At 46.6% G+C, this 14123-nt stretch overlaps 1 pseudogene; it reads left to right on the plus strand.

Annotated features, from left to right (window-relative positions):
• The first annotated feature begins 354 nt into the window (after nucleotides 1–354).
• Nucleotides 355–14123, plus strand: part of LOC138276144 (zinc finger protein 850-like) — a 96976-nt pseudogene continuing 83207 nt past the window's right edge.

The raw sequence follows: 14123 nt of genomic DNA on the forward strand, positions 1-14123 counted from the left end.
AACAACAGTGATTCTGTAAGTCAACAAAAATGGTCAGAAACAATCACCTCCAATATTCAGGAAAACATCAGTACAGTCAGAGACTGAGAACCCTGAGCATAAACTGACAGACGCTGGAAGAAGCTCTAAAGGACAATTCAGTGAACACAAGAGTGTAAGCTGTGCACCTTCACACCACAAGACTGTGAAATGATTTCAAGAAAATTAAGGCAACAGCACTGACAAACCACCTCCTAAATAAACAGGCGACCAACACCAGTTTTGATTCATGGGATCTGTATGATGTGTTTACCACGGTGCTCCGGTTCCTAAAATGATAACAGACCATAATTCAATTCTCTAGGTAAACTCTTCCTGGCTACACCACAAGAACCAGAGAAAAGCACAACTGAGTGGAGACAACAACTGAAGGATAAAGAAAAGAAGAGTTCTACTGTCTACGATACAACGGACTGTCCCAATGTACATCAACCAAAAGGAAGAGGATTAATCTTTACCCACAAGCCTTGAAAACTGTTATCCAATCTAAATACATAATCTCTCGTAAGGAAGCCTTGCTCATATTATGAGTCTGGCAAGTATTTAGTGACCATTGTACTTTACTTTTAAATTGGAAATCAAAAGTCCTTAATACGAACAAATACAGGAAAGTGAGATTAATACAAGTGCTTTACCAACCATGTTGACCCATCAGAAAACACAGTCATGTGCTGTAGACAAATATAGACCCGACCCAGAGACTCTAACCAAGAAAGAAGAATCATACACATGCAGTGAGAGCTTTAGTTTGTCATCGCAATTAAAGCACCATCAGCAAACACACACAGGAGAAAAGCCATTCAGATGTAGTGAATGTGCAAAAAGTTTTAGTCGATTATCATGCCTGCAAAGACATCAGCGAACGCACACTGGGGAAAAACCATACCATTGCAGTGAATGTGTGAAGAGCTTCAGTCAGTTATCACACCTACGAATACATCAGCGAACACACACAGGGGAAAAACCATACCATTGCAGTGAATGTGTGAAGAGTTTCAGTCAGTTATCACACCTACGAATACATCAGCGAACACACACAGGGGAAAAACCATACCATTGCAGTGAATGTGTGAAGAGCTTTAGCTACTTATCAGCCCTACAACAGCATCACTGATCACACACAGGCGAAAAACCATACCATTGCAGCGAATGTGAAAGTCGTTTTAGTGAATCTTCAACATTAAGGAAACATCAGCGAATACACACAGGAGAAAAGCCTTTCAGGTGCAATAAATGTCTGAAGAGCTTTAGGCTGTTATCAGATCTCCAAACCCATCATCGTACACACACCAGGGAAAAACCATACCATTGCAGTGACTGTGGAAGTAACTTTAGTGGCTCTTCAACATTAAGGAATCATCAGCGAATACACACAGGAGAACAGCCATTCAAGTGCACTGAATGTGTGAAGAGCTTTAGTCGATTATCAGCTCTCCAAAGCCATCAGTGTATACACACCGGGGAAAAACCCTATCATTGCAATGAATGTGGGAGTAACTTTAGTAGCTCTTCGACATTAAGGAATCATCAGCGAATACACACAGGAGCAAAGCTATTCAAGTGCAATGAATGTGAAAAGAGCTTTAGTTTTTTATCAAACTGAAAACAGCATCAGCGAACACACACTCAGGAAAAACCATACAACTGAAGTGAATGTATGAAGAGCTTTAGTCATTTATCACACCTCCAAAGCCATCAGCGAACACACACAGGAGAGAAACCATACCATTGCAATGAATGTGTGAAGAGATTCAGTCAGTTATCAGATCTCCAAAAAAATCAACGAACATACACAGGCAAAAAAACTTATCAATGCAGCCAATGTAGAAAAAGTAGTTTTAGTGCATCTTCAACATTAAGGAAACATCAGCAAATACACACAGGGGAAAAGCCCTTCGGATGCAGTGAATGTGCAAAACGTTTTAGTCAATTATCATGCCTGCAAAGACATCAGCGAACGCACACTGGGGAAAAACCATACAATTGCATTAAATGTGTGAAGAGCTTCCGGCAATTATCACACCTACGAATACATCAGCGAACACACACGGGAGAAACCATACCATTGCAGTGAACGTGTGAAGAGCTGTAGTTGCTTATCAGCCCTACAACAACATCATCGAACACACACCGGGGTAAAACTATACCATTGCAGTGAGAGTGGAAAGAGCTTTAGTCTGTTATCACACCTCCAAAGGCATCAGTGAACACACATGGGGGGGAAACCATTATATTGCAATGAATATGAGAAGAGATTCAGTCATTTATCAGATCTTCAAAAACATCCGTGATCACACACAGGTGAAAAACGAAATCATTGCAGCGAGTATGGAAGTAATTTTAGTGAATCTTCAACATTAAGGAAACAGCGAATACACACAGGGGAAAAGCCATTCAAGTTTAATGAATGTGTGAAGAGCTGTCGTTGGTTATCAAACATCCGAAGCCATCAGTGAACATACACCGGGGAAAAAGACATACAACTGCAGTGAATGTGTGAAGAGGTGTAGCCAGTTATTGCAACTACAAACACATCAGCGAACACACAAAGAGTAAAAACTATTCAAGTGCAGTGAATAAGAGAAGAGCTTTAGTTGATTACCAAGTGTACATAGCTATCAGTGAATTTCAGAAGATGATAACATTACAATAATGCGGGATATTCAAATTCCAAGTGATGATAAGTAGATGATAGAAGCCTTGGCTAGTAAGTAAACAAAAAACATGCAGATAGTTGTAGAATCATAAAAGTGTCTGTTGTCAGTGGTTGCTCATTTCATTTCTCTACTTATAAGAAAAAGAAAAGAAGTTGCAATCAACACATTAAGACATCAACAGAGTGTGGACTAAAAGGAAAAGTGTGTTTTTTCTTTGATGAAGTAAAGTTCTAAAGAAAAACATCCAAGCACACCTGATCATGCTGCCTGTAAAAGCAACACTATGACCAATGCTTGGACTAACACGTGTATTTCAGCTAACTTCTGGAATTAGTGCTAAAACGTATAAACCCAACACACTCAAACCGATTAAACAAGCACACACTGGAGAATATTCATAGCTGAATGTGGTGTTTGGTGCTTTATGCAAGATGGTTCAGTGACAGTTGCAAGAGAACAGTGTCCAAAAGCACAAGAATCGAAAGTAGGAAAATGTGAACAGTAACTCTCTGGGTTAATGTTTGCAGTGCTCAGCATTTACCTCCCAAGATAATGCAGGAGAAGTGATGCTCATTTTCCATCATCACATGCATTTGTTAATGCACCCACCATAGTGGTACTTCCGCAGTGGTGTTCAACAGCTCCATCCTTGGGAGACTGGATGGCTCACCATGGACTATTTAAATGATTTATTAGATTTTTTAATTGTATGTAAATATATTTTATGGTTTAAGATCTCTTTCATTTATTTTAAAGAACATTACAATATCTCCCACCTACAACCATTGGCCGGTGGGGGGGAAACAAAAAGAAGGAAAGATGAGAAGGTAAAGGGGTGTAGAGGCGGGGGATACCTTATTTCAGTGGTTTGCTGTTGTCAGTCATTGGGCCCACCCAGAGCTCGGATTATCGGCCGGAATTGTTTGTCAGGGGTAAGTATATTGGTTCAGCCATGAGAATTTACTGTCCTTGTCAGCCGCAGGATGCGGAGGTATGAGTTGCCGGTCAGTTCCCTAAGCCCTGCTGCCATATGTATAAGAGCCGGGCCCCATGTTTTATCGAAGCAGGGTAGTGTACTGGTCGCTGCTCCCGTCAGTTTTTCCATGCCCATAAGTGTCCACAATTTGTGTAACCAGTCAGTTTGAGTGGGGATAGACTCCGAGCCCCAGCGCGCCAGCAGTAGCTGCTTAGCAGCTCCCAAGGCCAGAGTAATAGCCCGGCCCCTAGAGGAGCGGAGCGGGTATGTTTGGTGGTTGGGGAGGCCCGGCAGGCTATAACTAGGAAACAGAGGTATGTTGGTGTTATAAATATCATCTATTGCTTGGAGAATTGGGCCCCAAAAGGGGGTAACTTTTGGACAGTGCCACAACAAGTGAGTGAGTGTGCCCTGCTGTCTGCATCCACACCAACACTTACCATTGCTATGCACCCCCCATTTAGCCATCCAAGCGGGTGTGTAATACACGTAGTGGGCTATTTTCAGGACCATTTCTTTGGTGGTTGTGGCGCGGGCTGTCACTCGTGCCCTGTGTAAAATATCCCGCCACTCTCGATCTGTAAAGGTGCACTCGCATTCGAACTCCCATCTGCGTTTGGCTGGTGTGGTGAGAAGCGTGGTCGGCGTAACCAAAAAGGCGTAAATATCGGACAGGAATCGCTTGTCCGTTTCCCTAGTTAGGAGCCACTGTTTGAAGCAAGTTAGGGGTCTGCTCGCATGCGGACGTATTGCGGGGGAGGTTACCCAGTGGTGGACAGCCAGGTATTGCCAGTATGCGTTGTCAGGGAAACCATACTCTGCCTATAGTCAGCTAAAGTCCATGACATCTTTCTCATTAAAGAGGTCCATGATTCTCTTGCACTGTGAGTCCTGCCACGTTAGATAAGCAGGCTCCCCAATTGTGGTGGCGAAATTGGGGTTGCCAATAAGCGGTGTCTGGGGGGAGATCGGCATGGACAGTCCCTTTGCCATCTATACCCTGACCCAATGCTGCCATCGTAACCCGCAGGACTGGGGAAACATACACTCCGGGCGGACAGTGTCTTCTATGTAGCCATGGCACCTTCCATATGTGCATTCCCGCTACTGCCTGGTCAATAAAACACCAGTATTTTTACGTCTGCAGGCGGGCCCATTTGACCATATAGTGCAGCTGAGCTGCGTAATAGTAGCTAAGCAGATGCCTGACACCCAGGCCTCCCTCTGCCTGCGATAGGCATTCCTGGCCCTTCGACATTCTAGCCCTCTTGCCACTCCAAATATACTCCCATTTAAGTGCCTGCAACTTGTCTAGCAGGTGGGGAGGTGGCTGCAGTGGCAGTTTCTGCATGAGGTAAAGTATTTTAGGCAGAAGAGTCATCTTAATAGCAGCTGTACGACCCAGCCACAAGAGGCTGTAGGCCCTCCCTTTCGTCAGTTCAGTGCGAGCAGTATCCAATATACTTGTGTAGTTGCATGCTGCCGTCGCTTCGGGCATGGGATTTATTTTCAGGCCCAGATACATGATTTCTTGTGCGGCCCATGAGAAGGGCAGCCTCACCTCTAGAGTGCACCTCTCTGCCTCTGGGATAGTTAAGTTCAGTATTGATGATTTGGTGAGATTGGTTGTAAAGCCTGAGACTTTACCAAATGTTATCAGTTCTGTCATGACCCCTGCCAAGGAGATTTGAGGTTGAGAGAGATGGAGCAGCACATCATCTGTGTAGAGAGCCAGTTTATGCGTTCTACCACCCATCGGTAGCCCAGTTATATCTGGATGATTGCGTATACGTTCAGCAAAGGTCTCCATGTATATTGCAAAAAGTAGAGGTGAGAGGGGGCAGCCCTGCAGTGTGCCCCTTAAAATAGAAAACTGCTGGGACAATCTGCCATTCACAGATACCATACCTCTAGGTTTATTATAATTGCAGCGTATCCAGTCGCAGAATCTGGAACCAAGCCCGAAATGCCTCAGAACCTCATGGAGGTAATACCAGTGGAGCCGGTCAAAGGCCTTTTCTGCGTCAATACAAAGAAGAAGGGCTAGGATTTGGGCGTGATGTACCTTGTCCAGTAAATAGCATAATCTTTTAGTATTATCGCTACAGGAGTGCTCAGGGCTGAACCCAGTTTGGTCCGGGTCGATTAGGCCCAGCAGGTATGGGTTCAGCCTGTGGGCTAGGACTCCCGTAAAGATCTTGGCATCCACATGCAGTAATGTGATGGGTCAGTGTGAGGAGCACAGGCGCGGGTCCTTCCCCGGCTTAGGGATAACGGTCACCACGCCTAGTTGCATAGTGGGGGGAGTGGGGAAGCCATGCTTAAAATATTGTATAATTGAGCCAGCACTGGGGCTAGCTGGGCATCAAAGGACTTATAGAATTCTGATTCAAAGCTGTCTGCACCAGGCGCTTTACCTGGTTGTAAACGGTGTATGGCCACAAGGACCTCCGCTGTAGTGATATCCCCGTCCATTAGTTCACTAGCAGCTGGGGGGATTCGGGTCAGGGCGACAGAGTTCAGATAGCCTTCCACTCCCTTCTCATCAAGTTCTTCTGCTGTGTACAAGTCAGAGTAGAACTGCTCAAACTGGTGTAAAATTTGCTCCTCTTGGCAGGTCCACCTGCCATCAGGCAATTGGAGCTCCACCACACGTCGTCCTGCTGCCTGCACACGGAGTCGGTGAGCCAGTAGGTGGCCCGCTTTATTACCCCCTGCTTAGTATTTCTGCTTAGTGTGTAATAGGGCGTATTCTGCCTTATCCCCGTCTAAGGTTTGTAGCTGCTTACAGAGAGTGCTAAGTTGTCTCCTCACTACCAAAGACCCAGTCCGGCCATGGGTGACTTACAGACTCCTTATGTCATCCTCTAGCTCATGGCCTTTTTCCCATCTGGCCTTATTTAGTCTCACCACTATCGCTATGCCATGTCCCCTAATAACTGCTTTAAGAGTTTTCCATAAAGTGGCAACACTGACCTCAGGGGTGTCATTTGTGTCTAGGTAATGCTTTATCGTGTCCTCAATTTCTGCTAGTGTGTCCTTGTATGTTAGGAGTGCCAACGTTTTGCATCTGGGACGTGCGGTGAAAGGCTGAGCGACAACTTGAGCAAGGCGTGATCCAACAGGGATGCCATCCCGATCTTAGTCTTGGTTACCCGGTTGGTAACGCGTGGTGAGGTGAGGAAAAGGTCAATGTATGCGTAGGTCTGGTGCGCAGCAGAGAAGAAAGAGTATGCTCTCTCCGTCGGGTGCTGCTTGCGCCAGATATCTATGAGTAGTGCCGCCCCCACCCACTCCCGGAAATTCTTTGGGAAGGCAACCGTATGGCCATATCTCTGAACTGATCTGTCAAGCTGGGTGTCTTGCACTAGGTGAAAGTCTCTCTCCACCACAATGTCCTCGTCCAGGGTAGCCAGAACCCTCCCCAGGACATCTCTTAAGAATCGTGCCTGCTGTTTGTTCAGAACGTAAATGGTAGCTACCATCAGCCTTGAAGGTCTATGTGAAGGGAGAGAAGACTCCCAGGAATCTAGGCTTGTACACCAAGTGCCCGTCCCAGGAAGTTGGTGGCCAAAAGGATTGCTACCCCTGCCCGCCTCCTGGGGCCTGAGGAGTGAAATTGTCTGTCAAACCAGCGTGGTCTCAGCCTTTTCCAGTCTGAGCGAACTAGATGAGTTTCCAGTAGCAGGCAAAGATCAGCCCTTGCGTCTCTGAGCTGTATCAGCAGTACTTGACGTTTCACAGCTGCATTAAGACCCTGAACATTTAGACTAAGGGCAGTGGTCATGGGGAAGGTGAGGCTTACTGATACAGTGTTGATTGAACCCTTTACCCAATAGGAAAAGTACTCAGGTATGTGTACCCGTGACTGGCAAGGGTGTAAGGAGTGGCCCTGCAAACTCGGGAATGAGGGATGGGGAATAGGGAAAGAGAGAACAAACAACAAGGTATAAACTGAAAAGTTTTCCCCGCCGGAGAACAAACGTAGATCAATCTGGGGGTGAGCCCGGTCCTCATTCCGTCATCAGGCGACCACCACTGTTGAGGGGATTGGAGCTCCGCCACATGGCGGTCTCAGTCAAGTGTCCCTTTGCCTTCACCAGATTGTGCTCTGCTTCTCTAACTGCCCATCGGGCCGCAGTTCTTTGTCAAGATTGTATGTGGATCTTCATTGGTCCGAATCCACTTCCGAGACGCTTTCATGGCTGCGTAGGCTTTTAAGTAATGTCACCCTCTCTTTTTGACTCTCTGCCGTTGTGGGCTTATGATGTTTGGTTCGTCTGGCCTCAGTTTTTGAGCGCCCCCCCATCAATTCGCGGTTGCTGCTCTCGTTCCTTTGGCGACTGTGCCATGTCTCTGAGGGGGATGGCATTCCATCCATGGCCTGTGCCTCCTCCAACGTGCGGATGCTGTGGGTTTCATTTTGTCAGACGAAGTGGAGGCGGAAAGGATGGCCCCACTTATATCTAATACCACTTTCTCTTAGGAAGTCCGTTACAGGTCGGAACACCCTACAATGCTGTAGCGTCAGCGTCGATAAGTCCTGGAATAAACTCAAAAACCCTCAAAGTCAATTAATGTTTGGTCTCATACCACTGACATTATGGTCTCCCTTTGTAGTGATGCAGGCAGGTCAGTGTGTCCTGAGCTTGACCTTGTGAGCAGATCGGATGGCCAACCCTGTGTGTTCTGTCAAGCATCACAGTCTGATTCTTTAGGGCCGGTGCCATATGTTGGAAAAGGCGCACCACAAAGTCCTCTAGCACTCCCGTCACCGCTTGCGATGGTACACCCTTTATTAAAATATTGGAGCGTCGTGACCTATTCTCCAAATCCTCGATCTGGTATTGCAGTTCTTGATTCTTGTCCTGTAGGGTAAGAGGCTCTCTCTTGTAGCAGTCCAGTTCTTCCTCTTGCGCATCACTGGCTTGTTTTAATGTGTCTACTCACTGCCCCAGATCCACAACTTCTCGTTTAAGTTCTTAGTCCTCCACCACTATTTCTTGTTTCAAGTCTCCACGTAGGGACCCAAATAGCTGCTCCATGAAGCAACTAGTCAGGGGTGCTTCTCCGTCTCCCTATGTTCCTTGGTCTACCGACTCTCCACGTTCCGTCAACGGGGGCTCGAATGGCTGTGCCTTCTTGGCTGGAATTTTGTTGAAGAGGTCCTTGAGGGAACCCTCCTTCTTGTTATGTCCCTGGGACATCATTGCAGCCGTCCCGTGAGCGATCTCTGACCTTATTGGAAATATAGTCCACCAGCTGCGTTCGTCTGCTCGTTGAGTGTCTCTGTACCGTCGCTGATACCTGAGTCGTCAGGTCCGGTGTCAACCCTCAGTCCAGTCTCCGGGCCGTGCAGAGCGCCCCTATCCTAGTTCCAAGTTTTCCCCAAATTTGGCCTCTGTCGCAGTTCTTGTGCTGGGGTCAAGGTGCCCCAGAATGTCCTACGTCATTCACCTGACTCGCCGTTGGTGGCCAAACACAGCAGCAGTCACGTAGGTCTCTGGGTTGGGGGTGTCCGCTCACCCCCCCCCCCTCGCCTACCCGTAGCCCAGGGTCCCAGGCAGTCTCGGAGTCGCTGGTCTGATCCGCCCCGTCCCAGATCCTCACGTGGAAGACTGGCTCGCTTCTCCGGCCGCGCAACGCAGCCGCTCTTATTTCATGTCCCCAACGGCCTCGGTGCTCCCGCTCTCTGTCGTTTGATTACATCACCTTCTACCTTCTCTGCAGCCACTCAAGCGTCCATGGGCCTCCGCTCCGCTAGGCCTGTCTTGTCCTTCCTTTAAGCCAGCGCGGCTCCGGCGCCTCTCCTTCGCCCGACCGGTGATCAGGGGGCTGTCTGACCACTCCTCGGCATCCGGTTGGGCCTCAAAAGCCCCCAGCAGTTTCCGCGTCACACGCGGTCCTCCTCAGCCCACTTCCGCAGGCAACCGGTCAGTGCCCCTGGCCCGCAGCACCACACAAGGTCCCCCGGCCCCAGGAGACACTCACCAGGCTGATGGGCTGTGCACTGGGGGGTGCCCCCACACAACATCCCCCGCAAACCGGGCCTCCTCACCCCGGCAGGGACCCAAGAGGCCTCCGCGCCATTCGTGACGTGCCACAGCCCTGCTTTCGCCATCTGCCAGACCACGCACCGGTTCTGCGGCCAGTATCAGGGGCCCGCACAGCACCAGGGGACACTGCCCGTGCCTACTGGTTGTACAACAGGGCGCACAAGCTGGTGTTTCTCCAGGCCGATGGCGGAGCGCAGGAGAAAGGCTCCTACACGGTGGCCATCTTAGCCACTCCCGTAAATATATTTTATGAGTTTGTTATTTGCAGAGAATCATTCAACCAAATTCTGACTGGTGCAAGGATAGAATCAGTGTATGATGGCAAAACTGTTGATAGGAGAAAAAGATGTTGAAACGTTTAGATCCTAATAGGTTTCTGAAGGCTTGACCGTTAAGTAAAGATTGAATCTTCAACAGGAAAGAATTCCAGCTCTTAGAAGCTAGCATCCAGAACTATTGACTAAATTCTATACATTTCTAGAACCTTGGCACGGGAAAAGAAATCTGGATTGAGAAGAAAAGAAACACAAATGATATTCAGATTTATGTTTAAAAGCAAAAAGGAACTCTCAGTTTATATAGCTCTGATGGTGAATGCAAGGACTTAAAGAGTGTGTGCTGCCTCGTGAGTAAAGAATGAACATTTGTGATGCAGTTGTGACTTTCTCGGACCACCAGATAGACCGCAGCTTTCTGACTCATCTTAAATGTGCTTCTGTGTTGCTCGAGACGCCAAATAGAGTATTCTCATAGTCCAGCCTCGTGTAGATGAATTAGTTCTCTGATAAAATATTAATGTGAGAAGAAAGAAATGGAAACATCTTCAGTAGCCTAAGATGGATAAAAACGAATGCATTTCATTGAATTACTAGTAAAGTGCTGAGTCCCTGCTGCGGACCACCATCACTTGATCCTAGTAGTGGTAGTTTGGGATGAGGTCACTTTCAGAACTTGAAAATGAAACTGTTACTTGCTGTTAAATACCCGAATGAACACAGCACATCTATGTTGCCAGTTCTGTACATCCTGGCATGTTTCGTATTGAAGGCTTTGTGACCCAATGAGAGTCAAGTGTCTCAGCACCTGTCACTAAAGAGATTTGTCTTCTGCACCTGGGCAGAGGGCAGTGAGGATGTTTGAATAATTTAAATGCTTTGTAGATTGATAAGAAATCTGTCTCTAGCTTTCAGTGCAGAACAAAGAGCTGCACACAGTCAATCACACATCCAGTTGTGTGACTCCAAGGAGACAAATAACAATAAAACAGAATTGCATTTTGTAAGCTGCTTTTGTCAATGTATTGTTGCCCTTAAAATGAAAATAACGCTGTTAAAAAAAAAAAGCTAATGTGAGAAACTGTAAATATGTAATAACTTTCCTCCTAATATCACATGACCCAAGTGTTCTGTAATACTTTCCCAAAAGTATGAAACATATTGAAACTAGAGAGTGTGTGAGTTTAAGTCATAAATTGATGTCATTAGCCTAACAATTCACGTCATCCATAGGAAGGAGGAAGCTGCTGGAACATATTTCTGCAAGTGCCATTCAACCATTGATATTTTAAACTATTGATTGCTTTAAGTTAGTTTTTAGACATTAGATGTAAATTATACTTTTGGTGCAGCAGTTCCTTGTTTCCCTACTACCGTTTATGAATAGATTAACTAATGTTAAATGCATTTTTGTCATTGATGTATTCTTCTGTACTATAGATGTAACACCTTCATGCAATGTACACTAATGCACATTAATTCTAAAATAATTCTTGATGTATTCATTCACTCACATTCTGTCAACTCTTCAGTGATTTTGTTATTTAAGAAGAGAGAATACTGAAATGTGTGTCTAGGGCAGTGATTCTTAACCTGTGGTCCAGGGAACCGTTGTTGTCTGTGAAGCCTACTCAGGGGGCCCTGTGACTGCTTAGAAAATCAAGTATTATTTAGAGATTAATAAAGTGTATGTAAGAAAAGGCTCAAAATGTACCACTGAAAATTCTGTAAACGTTCTGTAAATGTGAATGAATGTGAGATTGGTGGCAGAAAATTAAGTTGCTATCCTCAGATTGATTTGTGGGAGCAGTGCAAGCGCATCAAACAGAATATAGTATGGACGATGAGTGGCCTCAGATTGATTTGTGGGAGCAGTGCAAGCGCATCAAACAGAATATAGTATGGACGATGAGTGGCCTCAGATTGATCTGTGGGAGCAGTGCAAGCGCATCAAACAGAATATAGTATGGACGATGAGTGGCCCCAGATTGATCTGTGGGTGCAGTGCAAGCGCATCAAACAGAATATAGTATGGACGATGAGTGGCCTCAGATTGATTTGTGGGAGCAGTGCAAGCGCATCAAACAGAATATAGTATGGACGATGAGTGGCCTCAGATTGATCTGTGGGAGCAGTGCAAGCGCATCAAACAGAATATAGTATGGACGATGAGTGGCCTCAGATGGATCTGTGGGAGCAGTGCAAGCGCATCAAACAGAATATAGTACGGACGATGAGTGGCCTCAGATGGATGTGTGGGAGCAGTGCAAGCGCATCAAACAGAATATAGTACGGACGATGAGTGGCCTCAGATTGATCTGTGGGAGCAGTGCAAGCGCATCAAACAGAATATATTATGGACGATGAGTGGCCTCAGATTGATCTGTGGGAGCAGTGCAAGCGCAACAAACAGAATATAGTATGGACGATGAGTGGCCTCAGATTGATCTGTGGGAGCAGTGCAAGCGCATCAAACAGAATATAGTACGGACGATGAGTGGCCTCAGATTGATCTGTGGGAGCAGTGCAAGCGCATCAAACAGAATATAGTACGGACGATGAGTGGCCTCAGATTGATCTGTGGGAGCAGTGCAAGCGCATCAAACAGAATATAGTATGGACGATGAGTGGCCTCAGATGGATCTGTGGGAGCAGTGCAAGCGCATCAAACAGAATATAGTATGGACGATGAGTGGCCTCAGATGGATCTGTGGGAGCAGTGCAAGCGCATCAAACAGAATATAGTATGGACGATGAGTGGCCTCAGATGGATCTGTGGGAGCAGTGCAAGTGCATCAAACAGAATATAGTATGGACGATGAGTGGCCTCAGATTGATGTATGGGAGCAGTGCAAGCGCATCAAACAGAATATAGTATGGACGATGAGTGGCCTCAGATGGATCTGTGGGAGCAGTGCAAGCGCATCAAACAGAATATAGTATGGACGATGAGTGGCCTCAGATTGATTTGTGGGAGCAGTGCAAGTGCATCAAACAGAATATAGTATGGACGATGAGTGGCCTCAGATGGATCTGTGGGAGCAGTGCAAGCGCATCAAACAGAATATAGTATGGACGATGAGTGGCCTCAGATGGATTAGAAAAGCTGAATCATGTCCCCTCCTCCCTTGTTCAGATGGACCACTAGCTCGGTGAGTTCATCATGCATTTCAAAATCAAGGCTTCATGATGTTAAAAGTAAAAGCAAGACAATCTTGTAAGCATTGAGGAGGAGGGTTGAGGCAACACCAACTTCTCCGTGACTCCCCCTACTCAAGTACTGCAAACAGGAGTGTGATCATTTAAATGCTAACAGCGCCCATTTATGAGCATCTCTTTCTGTCAAACCCGACCTATTCTTCACTCTGTCCAGCAGCACCTGTTGACGGCTGTAGGGTGAACACCAGACACTTTCTTTCAAACCAAAACTATTCAACACCCTCTAAAGCAGCACCTATAGGAGACTGGTGGGTGAACACCAGACACTCTCTCACAAACCCAGCCTACTCCACACCTTCTCCGGCAGCACTTGGAGACTCGTGGGTGAACCTATTCTTCACTCTGTCCAGCAGCACCTGTAGACGGCTGGTGGGTGAACACCAGGCACTCTTTGAAACCAAAACTATTCAACACCCTCTCTGGCTGCACCTATAGGAGACTGGTTGGTGAACACCAGGCAATATTATTCAAACCAAAACTATTCTACACCCTCTCTGGCAGCACCTGTAGGAGACTAGTGGGTGAACACCAGGCACTCTTTATGTCAAACCCAACCTATTCTCTACCTCCTGCTGCACCTGTAGAAGACTTGTAGGTGAACATGTCAGGCAAATAAAATAAAACTGGGACTGCTGTCCGACCCGATCACTGGCCCTCAGTGACTGGTCCTAGAGATCGACCAGGGCTTGTTTGGTCACGCAGTGGTAATCCTTTAGACACTGGTGAAGACTGCCCTAAAACTAGGTCTTGACACTACCAGTGGTTGGTCAACTGATTATTGTAATGTGTGATAAGTCTTTATACCTGACCTCCAGTGGGGAGATTGACTCCTGGCTTGGATTAGGAGCCCTCTGTCTGTAAGTAACCCTAAATTTGTAGGGTGCTTCATATGGTTACTGTA

This window comes from Pleurodeles waltl, unplaced genomic scaffold (genome assembly GCF_031143425.1).
Source record: "Pleurodeles waltl isolate 20211129_DDA unplaced genomic scaffold, aPleWal1.hap1.20221129 scaffold_37, whole genome shotgun sequence".
Classification (NCBI taxonomy): Eukaryota; Metazoa; Chordata; class Amphibia; order Caudata; family Salamandridae; genus Pleurodeles; species Pleurodeles waltl.